We start from the raw sequence: 8,679 nt of genomic DNA, 5'->3' as shown, positions 1-8,679 counted from the left end.
GGTAGACTGACAGCAAGAGAGATCAGGGATAAATAAATGAAGAAAAATTGATAAAAATAGAAGGGGTATGTTTATAGCAGAGGGATACTTTTTACATCAGCTTAGGAGGAAGAAAACATTGCAAAGTGGAGGCAGATACACACCATAATTAAAGAAAGGAGTCACAAAAAGAGGGATTATAAATTTCTGACTGAGAGCAGAATTTGCTTAAATTATTATTAAGAATTCTGATGAAACTGGAATAAGGCTACATGCATATATTTTACCGCATTGTTTAAATCAACATATTTCTTGTAACATCTTGATTAAGGACTGTTAGATTTCGGTATCTCTGCATGTCTAACAGCTGTCTGAATCTGCTGCCACATGATCCTTGACCTTACAGGTATGGGGATGGGACGACTTAAGCTACTTGTAAATCAGCCGCTCGAAACTATTGTGATGATGTAGGGCAACTGTGCTGTGGCATCCCATTTATGTGAAAGGCTAAAAAAAAAAAAAAAAGAAAAAAGAGTACCAGAACATGTGCCAAAGACACCAATGGGTCATAGAAATCTGCAGCCAAAGAAGGCTTCAGAGCACATAATTTAAAAGCAATAGAGGCAGGGGCAGAGAATTAGCGTGAGTGTACCTAATGAATGGTACTCTTATCAGGATTTTTAAAAAGAAAAGCTGTTTGTTCTGAAGTTCTGTTATTCATTATAATAACTTTGAAAGACTGCAAATATTTATTATTATAACCTACAGATAAAACAATGTGCAAATAAAGTATTAATATTCTTTTTCATTTTACAAGGAAATGAAGCTAGAAGGAAGAACAATTTTAGATTAAGAACTTTGTATGCAGTCAAGTTCTTGAGATCCATATAGAAAGAGATAATCCTCAGTTTCTGTGCAAATCAAATATCAGATTCAATAGAAAAAAAAAAAAAAAGTGTCTTGGAAATCTTGTAATGCAACTCTCTACAACCTTAGGAATATAAATAACTTGAAAATTTGATGCCTAGTAATCATAAATATGACAAAGAAGCCCAGTAGCAACAAGAGTATCTAAAAGTCACTGTCTTTCATCTTTATCAAATGGGTGCCAATAAATTAAGACTGGATTCATAGTCTTGTAAGCAATGCAAAGGGCTTTTTTGTGTCTGCACAATTTCCTCTGAGTAGAAACACAGACATTTCTCAATGCCAGCACAGCCTTAGAAAAGTTGCCTTTACCTTGATACAATCAGAATTTACCAGAAGACACCAGAATATTCCCCATGGATTATTGTCAGCTATATTAATGCAATTAAAATGGCTTGAACACTTTGGTACTTTCCAAGGACCTATTTATACAGCAGTCTATTACTAAACACTGACAACAGCAGCCCAAATTATGATGCACTTACTCACTCTGGAGAGTACTTTGTACCATGAACAGTCTCACTTTGAATAAGGCATTCACGATCTGGCCCATCACCCTTTAATTATAGATGTTTCAGAGAAGAGTGAACATCAGGGTTTACTGCACTATTTATAAAACAAGCTAACAGACAAACATTGCATGGTTTCTACTGCTTTAAAAAAAAAAAAACAAAAAAAAAAAAAAAAAAAACTTTCCTTTCATTTACGAGCTCTTCCACTGTATACTTTAAACTAATTTGAATGTATCAATAACATCATTGTAGTAAAAGAGGCATCCACAGATGAGAAAAATCTCACTCTTGGAAAAACATAGCAGTTTACTCAAACAGCTGATTTACAGTGTCTGTTTTGGAAATTAAATGCAATGTATTTATTAATATTAAAAACTATTCACACTGCAATCATGGCATGTCACCCTACCATAAAGCATTTCAGGTTACACTACAATAGGTGTCCTTGAGTGAGCTGAATACCCTCTGAGACACAAAGAAATCTGTCTGCATTGTCCCTCATTCCAATATGACCATACCAAAACACTCATCTGCATAAACCAGCCTCTATCTGACAAAGCTTAGGAGGAAGCAATTTATCCCTGTCTTTCCATAAATGGAGTGTAAGGGCTTTCCTTTGTAGTCTCTGCTACTAAATATTGTTTGAAATAGGATAGCCTGAAAAAAAAAAAAAAAAACAGTGTATGGATTCAGTAGCATGGGTGGGATTTTCTTGGTGCATTAGGGAAAATGCACAGGGTATTCCCAAGCACCACTGGGAGGACATGGGAGGAGTTTTCATACCCATATTCAGGTGAAAGCAATGGAAATGTGGTAGGGAAGGTCTCTGGCTTTCACTCAGGGGAGATTTGAACCCTATGTCTTTCTTTTCCTATACCATTCTTATGACCTTACTTAGCAGCTCTTGATTTTCTACCACTATACCATAATATAAATGTTGCTAGTTTCCTCAGCTGTGCATAATTACAGAGTTCACAGGGCATATGAGTTCCCTGTCAAGCTCATTCTTTGTGTTTCAGAACTTATGTTGCTTTTGTTGTACTGTCAGTGCTTTTGTGCACTGTACAGAAGTTGCAGATTATATATTTATCAAAGTATATACATTATATACTTCATGCCCAACAAAGTTTTCTCTCCAACAAAACTATTTTCGACTTTTATCCACCAAACATTATTTACCATGACAGTTCTTGCTCTCTCCAGATAATTACATGGCCCTTTACACTGTGGTTTGTGAGAGTTTCATTATCTAAAATGTACCCCGTATCTTTACCAAGCCTTACAATAGCCCATCAGGCTGAAAATGATTACGTCACATCTAGCAGGGAAGACAACTGTGGGCTTCTCAGTACTTCCTAAGGGTTGCGTGACATACCTCTCCTAACGATAACCTTCCCCAACTCCCAGAGGCTGTTCAGAGAGGCAAAAAGTACCTATTCTGCAGAGGTAGCTTTAGAAGTTGTCTCCAAACAGAATAACCTAACTTTGCTAAATATATATTTTTATTTTATTTTATTTTATTTAATACAAGAGGATTTGACACTGTGGTCCCATCAGTAAAGGACTTTTTTCCCCCATGCCAATATTTCTATGTATAGAAAAAACAAAGTCAGAGAGATTTGTCTGTGGATGTGAAGAAAGGGCTTGACTAAACAGAGGACTGTTTCTTTGCGTACAAAAAGTGTTTGCTTTGATTTCCAAAGCAAAGCACTGGATCAGCTCAGTAGTTGCTGTCAGCCTTTATCAGATGCTGCTGACAGGTTCTTGAGAGATGTGAGGATTTCTTGCAGAAACTGCAGAACTCCATTGAAAAGGGCAAGGGGAGAATCACACTTGAATACAATATGTTCCAGCTACCTATAAAGACAGGTGGATGAAAAAATTCTTCTCACTTGTGCCAAGGTTTCACCTTAAATGGAAACAGTCCCTTTTGCTCCAGGTACTCATTGCAATGTAGCACAGACTTCTCTACAAGGTCAGAATAAAGGAATCAGAGATCCTGCAATAAACGGTAAATATCCATTTACGTCAAAGACAAGTGTCCCAGACTTAGTGCAATGCTTTCTGGCCTCTGTACACGAGGATACATTGCATCGTAGTATGAAGTGGAGTTCACAAAGCCTAAGTAAGGTACTGAATGAGTATCAGCCTAGTGTCATCTAACACAAAATATTAGGCACAGGGGCTTAGAGGAATTTAGGTCATCTGACTCAGACAGTCAGTTCACTGAGTCCGTCATAAATGCTGCCTTTTAAACACCCTGTTTTGGAGAACAGCTTAAAGTGTGTAATAGAAATGACTTGATTTCTAATAATAGTCAATTAGAAGTTCTCCTCTGTAATTGTATTTGGAAATGCAATGTAAGTGCTTCTGCTGGAAAAAGTTAATTTGTCTTCATTTTCCTATGATTTCTAAAAATAGGTTAGAATTAAATGTCATGTACCTTTGGAATGTGTATGTTTGGTAACTAACAAACTCACTTTGTCACTGTTTATGATCTCAGAATTCTTTCCATGGAAACTATTATAAGGTCACTATTATCATCAAGCAGCAATGAATGCTGTTCATATTTTAGAGAGTCATTAGGGAAAGGACAATCCTAAGGCCTTAAAACCCATTTGTTCATGAGGAAAGAAACATATAATACTTCTTTCGTGAATATATAGTTTTATGTGTATATGGGTAGGCATTTTTGATTTGAAGATTTAAAATCATACATACTGCCTCTTGCAGGAAGTTCTCTGTCAGTCAGGTGATGCTTTTTCTTTTGGTTCTTATACTGTATCTTCATAGATGACACACATTCAAAGGAAGCCAAAATCTATCAGGTACAATATGGTCTCAGTTTCCATTAGCACCTTTTAAGGGCATCCATCACCTTGAACTGAGGTGTCGGTTCATTCAAAACCAGATGCTGAACTCTTCCCTCTCAGAGCACATAGAGGTCTTAAAGTGAATATAGCTGCACTTTACTCCCACTGGATGATTTCATTCCACTTCCAGACTGGCGTAACAGAATCCTCAAATAAAAACACAGTTTAGGATTCATTTATTAATGTAAACTGTGGGGAAAAACAAAACAAAACAAAATAAAACAAAACAAAAACAAACAAACTCTAAAAAAAGTCTCTTTAATAAAAAGCAAAATGAAGAAAATGTACATTTTTTTCCCAATATTTCAATGTGTAAGGGACTCTGTTTATTAGTTCAACATGTCTCATAGCCTTCATAGTACCACAACAGGTGACTGCACAGCATAAGACTGCACCAGTGTACTGGAAATGATTGAGCTTATGAGAATGATTTAAAAATTCCTATTGCATATGCATGATTATATGTATAATTCAGCTAATGAGTCTTACTTAGAGTCTCTCGGAAGAATTGCCATTGATTGATAGGAGTAGCTTTGGAAGTAAGTGAAGGAGAGAACATTGTCAGTAGAGAACCCTACTCACATATATGCACACAGATATATATCATAGTCAGCAGAAGAAGATGACTTCCATCAACAAAGGCATTTGTTCGCACTTTTCTACCATTAATCTGCTATCAGTTTTTCACATTAGTTCAAGCTCTTCCCTAGCATTTAAGAAGGTTTAATTAGAATAAGGAAGCAAACTGTGAATTTCAAGATCTGGATTAAAACATAAAAATATAAACACAGGGTTTGATTTGTGATTATAAGATTAACATGGAGGTTTAAAATTGTTTTATTTGAAGAAGAAACAAAAAAAAAAAATTAGAAAAAACAAAGGTGCCTAAAAGCTTGATTTGTTAATCTACTAGATAAAGATACAGATGTAAATACTTACAGCTGTTTGATAATACAGACTCTAGGTAATATTAGTTGGCAAAGATAATGGTTTATAAATAGGTATGAAATAATATTCATTCTAATGTGCCAGAATGTGCCAGAGTAATGTGTCAGTTAGTCAGAGCAAGGAGTGCACATAATCTCTCTCTCTCTCTTTTTTTTTTTCCCCCTTCTGCCTTTCCCTTTTTCTTTTCCTAAGCATGTTTCTCTAGTCTTAACAAACTTGTCTAATGACAGTGGATTTTCTTATGACTTATTTCTAAATAAAATTATCCTTTGACTATTAATTATCCTTTGACTATTTCCCTTTGCTTCAGGGGCATACTGATTTTCAGTATGTATCAGTTCATATTACAAATCTGGGTGTTTCTGTGGTATGGCAAGTTTACTGAAGATTAACTTATCTCAGAAATTTATCCAATTTAATGTTTCTTATATACACCGTCTTTTGATTAATTTGTATATCGTTTTGAAAAAAAAAAAAAAAGGTTTCCTATTTTTTTAGGTATGTGGCAATGAAAAATTTTACTTATGTGTCTCCAATTTCTGCAGACATGTATCTACAAGAAAGCTTTAGGGGAAACATTATGATGCATTTTAAATGTTAGCCAAGAAGTTTAATCCAATCTGGTGCAGAAGTGAGTGGTACTATTTATGAATAAAAGTGACTACCTGGACTACCTTCTGTACTAATGAGGAAATCTTCTGTCAGACAAAAATAGGAGGAGCTCCTTGTTTACCTGCAGCAACATTTCAGCATTTCTAGAGCTCTAATAACTGCTTTATTGTCAGTGTCTTGTCAGGCTCATGAAAATATTTTTTCCTTTTTTCGGTGTTGACTATGAACATACAGACTGTTTATTATTAGTATTACTTAGCATGTTATTTACTTTTCCAGTCTTACAGACATCTTTGTGGCAATAGTAGCCATGTCCTTGAGAAACTGTTACCTGTACATTACTCAGATAGGGATGGTCATCAGTTACATCTCTTTCCAGACATCTTGAGCGTAGTCAGAAAGGGAGAAGATACCTTGGATTTTGTAGAATGATTAAAAACTAGGTGATAATTCTCTGTGTGCTCTCTGTTGGGAGTTACTGTAAAACCTAGGAAATGCCCTATCCTGTCTGTACTAATTTTAAGACTCGTTGGCCGATTTCTGTCAGATTTGGCAGAGAAGTGAAGATCTCAAAGATAAATATGTTTCTAGAAGTCTCAGAAAACAGAGACAGTTTGAAGAGAGATGTCCTAAACATGAATTCAGTTTCATTTCAGATACCTGCATTCAGGAGGTTGCAACATATGTTGTGTGCTGGTCCATCAGCCTCTGTCTCACGCTATAGTCAATGACAATCTGAAGTGGTAGTCACCTGTCTAAATATAGTCATCTAGTGCCACATGAGATGCCCTAATGTATTTCTCCTAGACCCCAGCTGCCACTTCAGAAGACCATGCAGTTGGTCTTTATCATACCACAGAGATGGCTCAAATACTTTATGAATTACAAAGGGCAACTAAATCAAGCTTTGAATCTCCATGGACTATAGAGGGCACTCAGATAGCCTGGATGTCTGAATCTGTATTAAATCCCAGCCCAAGGCAGGGAAGTAGTTGTCACATATCAGCGCCATTGTATACAGTCTCCTCACTGGTACTCCAGAAGGATGTGAGTCCTATAAATCCTGTCTGCCTGTCCTGTTCCCTTTCATTCAGCTTCTTGACTGAATGAAAGCCACACCATAATTTCACAAGAATCAAAATTCATGAGTGAAGTAGGAATTACAAATGTCCCAACCCTGACAAAAGTGCCCATAAAAATTTTCAGCCAACAGCAGGACCCCAGTACTGGTGCTGGTATACCGCAATCCAAGAGCTCACCAAGCAGCTTCTCTCATGAAAGCCAAGACTATGGAGCAGGAGCAAAGCCACAGCAGAAAGACACAGCATCCCTGAAGTGACCCCTTTTTATATAAAACATGAGGAAAATAAGAAGGCAAAGAGTACCTTGGGAGTTAGCCGGCAAGAACAAACTCTTCTTTATAGTCTTGGCCATCAGCCTGTCTTAAGGCTTTATTTTTTTGGGTGTTAGTTTTGAATTTTCCTCCAATTTCCCTGGATAAACTGGACATTCAGACCATTCAGTCAGGATCATCAACATGTGAGGAGTAATGACGTTTTTCTGGGCTAGGACTTTCCATTTAAATTTATCCCTCAAAGACTTGCCACCCCTCGCAAACATGATTTCTCTTAAAAAGTCACTTCAGGAAGTGCTAGAGCTGTGCAGGAGGCTGCCTGCCCTAGTTAAGTTGAATTGGCCACTATCAAGTAACATCCTCTGCCCTTTCTGAGAGGTTTATGAAGACTTGACTCTAACCAGTACCAGCCCACTCCTGCCTGCCTTCACTTTGTCCTTCTCTTCCTCCTCTCCAGGCCTGAGTCTCATTCAGACCTTGAGCTGAAAGCCGTGCTCCAGATCTGCCTCCTCACAACCATTCCCTCAGACCGGGATGCTCTTTCTTGGTAGCACACCCACGGCAAGGGGGTGGGTGATGGTGGGTATAATTTGCCTAACTGGCAAACAGATTAACTGTGTTACTGGCAATTACGTTTTTATTTCATAGTAATGGGCTACATAGATCTTGTTGAAATCTCTCTGGTGTGCTTCTCCAGCTCTGCCAGAGCTGTTGATTGAACTTGTATGACTCTGGCATTTCCCTTCAAGCCAATTTTCATCTGTAGCTCAAAAATAAATAAATAAATAAATAAATAAATAAATAAATAAAAATTGTCTCAACTGTTTTGTGGGGAAAGTAAGAACTGGTATATGACCCTTCTGCTTCCACTCTGATTTCCCTTTGTTAGTGTCTCCTAAGTGACAGGCACAGTGATAATTAAGTGGGTGTTTATGCTTCTGAGACAGACTGTAATTCCAAGGTGTGTGCTCTGCTATGACCAGAATAGTCTGCATATACAGTACTTGTCTACATATGGGTTAAATAAGGAACATCTAATTTGTGAGTCCTGCCAAATAGGACACAAAATGAGGTGGCTTGTCTGTTTGGTAATATTTGAACACTCCTGCTTTTTCACTTATCCCCATGACCTTGCCAAAGTACATGTAGCCTTGAAATACCAGACAGTGCTCCCATATATACACCTATGGATACAAGAAGTCAGCTAAGACTTCTCTGAAAGTCGGTAGAACTAGTGGGTGTTTTGAGGATGTGACTGACCTGACTTATTTTAGATGTCATTTTTAAAAACAAGGAAATACCTATTTTTGTCTTTTAACTATAAAGGGTGTTGACTAGCTCATATGTTAATGGCTCCACCATAGATGTCTCTGGTTAAATGAGCCTCTCCATTGGTTTTAAGGATGAGATGAATTTGTTTTGTTTTGTTTTGTTTTGAATGAGCTCTGGTGGGCACTGAAGTACAGGATGGGAC

The sequence above is a fragment of the Anas platyrhynchos genome, chromosome 1, assembly GCF_047663525.1.
Source record: "Anas platyrhynchos isolate ZD024472 breed Pekin duck chromosome 1, IASCAAS_PekinDuck_T2T, whole genome shotgun sequence".
NCBI classification, from domain to species: Eukaryota; Metazoa; Chordata; class Aves; order Anseriformes; family Anatidae; genus Anas; species Anas platyrhynchos.
The sequence above is the reverse complement of the archived record's forward strand: the minus strand, read 5'-3'. Positions refer to the sequence as shown.